Source organism: Euprymna scolopes, chromosome 2 (genome assembly GCF_053919585.1).
Source record: "Euprymna scolopes isolate OS-2025 chromosome 2, ASM5391958v1, whole genome shotgun sequence".
NCBI classification, from domain to species: domain Eukaryota; kingdom Metazoa; phylum Mollusca; class Cephalopoda; order Sepiida; family Sepiolidae; genus Euprymna; species Euprymna scolopes.
The window spans coordinates 89,045,052-89,048,358 of NC_136483.1; the positions used below are offsets into that span (position 1 = coordinate 89,045,052).

The 3,307-nt window shown below is 29.1% G+C and overlaps 1 pseudogene; it reads left to right on the forward strand.

Moving 5' to 3' along the window:
* The first annotated feature begins 1,174 nt into the window (after nt 1–1,174).
* On the forward strand, nt 1,175–1,342 carry LOC145243370 (U2 spliceosomal RNA; annotated as a pseudogene).
* Nucleotides 1,343–3,307: the final 1,965 nt, after the last annotated feature.

Here is a 3,307-nt window from a genome sequence, read left to right on the forward strand (position 1 = left end):
TATTAAAAAAAAACGTATATTGTGGTAATCCTTTAAAATTCGATAGTAATTTTCAAATATTTAAACTGTCAAATAGACAGTACTTTATAATTTGAGCTCAAATGTAAAGGCAAATGTCAAATATGATGGTTATTTATGGGTGATGCAGTATACAATGAAAGTCTATACCCTCCTCTCTGAAGAAAGCAAAAATACCAAAAAATTGAGAAAAATATTTATGGCGTACGTTCCCGCAACAGAAAGTAAAATACCATAGTCCAAAAATTACGTAAATCGATTAAGTAGTTTTATTTGAAGGAGAGAAAAAAAAAATGGCTAAACAACGATTGACATTCTCTCGATGCAATTTTATAGGATAAAGATGATTTCGAATGAACAAACATAGACTATATTTTAAAAAGTCATTCTCACCATGGAGAAAGGTGGCTACAAATTGTCAAGGATCACTTAAAAATGTTTTTTTTTTTAATAAAAATAAAACTGATCGATTTACTTGATTTTTTTTTTTTTTTTTACATTTTCTTTCTGTCATGGGCACGTACATCATAAATATTTTTTTTCTTTTTAATGAGAGAGTTATGAACTAGTATCAAACCTCAATTTCCTATTCGGTTCCGGCCGTATCAATTGAACCGTTTTCTTTTTCTCTGTATAATTTGTTAGATTAATCTTTTACTTTCTGACAAAATAAGTTTCTTTTCTCTTCGACTAATTCATAAATATCTTCAATGCGTTTCTTTGGCTAAAAATGTATTTTTGGTATCACAGAGAAATATGTCCCTATTTTCTGACCCCCTCCTCCATGAGAACAAAGTTCGGCACAAGATCTAATGTGTGAAAAATCCAGTCCTCGATACAAAAAAAACATCCTCAGACTAAGAAGATTTTTTTCGTCCAAATAAGGACATAAGATTCTACGTTTTGATCATAGGCCGGAAATTTGGCATTCGGTCTAGGAGAAGTAATTTTTTTTTTTTTTTTTTTTTTTTGCATAATATAACGTAGGGTTTTTTTATTACTGAAAAGTGATCGTTTCCCATTTCGATAACGAGTTACCTCCCTTTAATACGATAGTTATTCCCCTTGATAAAACCTCGGCTTTTTTATTTTTTTTATTTTTACCCCTAGCAAATATTTTCGAAATATTATCCTTTAAACTTAACAATAAAAACAAAATATTTCTTGGCCTCCGGGCCAAGATCAAAGTGTAGTATCTGTTCTGATGCTATACTTCACTTTTTGTTCTCGTCGATTAGTGGAGGAAAAAGCCTTCATTATTGAGACAATTTAAAAAAAAAATTTTGGGTTTGTATTACTGTACACATAGATTCGAAAAACTTGTCACAAAACAAATATATAACAAATAAATGTTATCAAAGGCAAGATAAGTTACCTTTCTACCCAACTGGATTTGTTTTTAGTGTTTATATTTAATATAACATGTTTATTCAGCTCGAAAAACATACAGTGTTTACCGATGTATTGGAAAATTTAAAATGGCAGCCGACTCTCTCTTTGAGGCGGTAAGTTTAGGAAAATGAGTTATAAATAAAAAAACAGGCAAAATACTGTTAGAAACTCGCTCAATATATGTTAGCGTGACATAGGTTGACATATATTCGGCGGGTTTTCAACAGTATTTTGACTTTTTTTTTATTTATAACTCATTTTCCCAAACTTACCATCTCCGAGAGAGAGTCAGCCGCCATTTTGAATTTTCCAATACATCGGTAGACACTGTATGTTTTTCGAGCTGAATAAACATGTTACATTAAATATAAACACTAAAACATATCCAGTTAGATAGAAAAGTAATTTATCTTGCCTTTGATAACATTTATTTGTTATATATTTATTTTGTGACAAGTTTTTCGAATCTATGTGTACAGTAATACAAACTCGCAAAGTAAATAGGAACAATAAAAACAAAAGTATTTTAGACATAAATAGTAGTTATATAACAACTGTCTAATAAATGGAAAACTAAATTTCAGCGCTAAAATTTAAATGTAAAATTATATCTCAAGGTGTCTTGTTCCGTTTGCTCGTGTTTAGGCGTAGTACTTTTGTTTTGTCTTTTGGGGGCTATTTAAATTTTTTTTTTTTTAAATTATTTTTTATTTTCATGAAAGCATTTTTGTTCAATTAATGAATTTTGGGTATTCATGAATTTATGGTACCGTGCTGAAATGATGTTATTTAATTTAAAGAGGGGGTATTTTGTAACTTCTGTACTTTCACCTAACAATTTAATAATAAAAAGATACCGTAAAACTAAAAATAGTGCGATTAAAAAAAAATGTATTAATTTTTTTTTCTTTTTTGATTTTGTTTTACAATATACAGAGGTACGAAAAAGTAGCCAAAACCAAATATATAACGAATATATGTTACCAAAGGCAAGATAAGTTGCTCTTCTACCTAAATGGATTAGTTCATTAGTGTTTTTAATTACTTTAAAACGTTTATTTTATTTGAAAACAAGTATTGTGGAGCGCTACGCGAGACCACAAAAAATGCATTCGATTTGACTCTTACATCTTTCAAATCCCGATAATGTCATAAAAATACAAAATAAAGCAAAATACTAATAGAAACTTACCCATTAAATGTCATGGTAACATTTATTGGGTGGGTTTTTACCAGTGTTTTGTTTTATTTTTATTAACTTATCTTGCCTATTTGTTGTTTTGACTACGTTTTCGACCCCCCCTTATTTTAAAACAAACCCCTTTTCTTATTTGTAATTTTAATGTTTGACTTGGTCGAAATTTGAACATTATAACAGAAGAGAGGAAAATAATACTCTAAAATTAAATACATGAAGCGAAGCGAAGCGCTCTTCTCTTAAAAACACAACTAATTTTCAATAACGACATTCAAGGGAGACAACTCCCCCCAAATAAGAATCCGGAATATTGTAAGAAAAAAAAAATGCCTGTGTTTGGTTTTAGTCATTGAATTGTTTTGAGGCTAATATTGCCATTTTGAGGAAAGAGTAAGTGCTATTTTTCATAAACCCATCTTAGTAAGACTTTAATCAAATTAAAAAAAAATATTTATAGGTGCTTCTGCACTTAATATACCGCGCTACTTTTTAAAAAAATAATATTTTCAAGTTAAAGTTTTACGACTGTTTTTTTTTTTTTAAATGAAAGTACAGAATAGTTAGAAAATATTCTCCTCATGTTAAAAATGGCTTTCTAAATAATAACGTAATTGTTTCAGCACGCGGCCACAATAAGTGCGTAAGTACCTATTTTTAAAACCGATATTTATCTCTCAAGTGACTTTAAAAACATTTAGT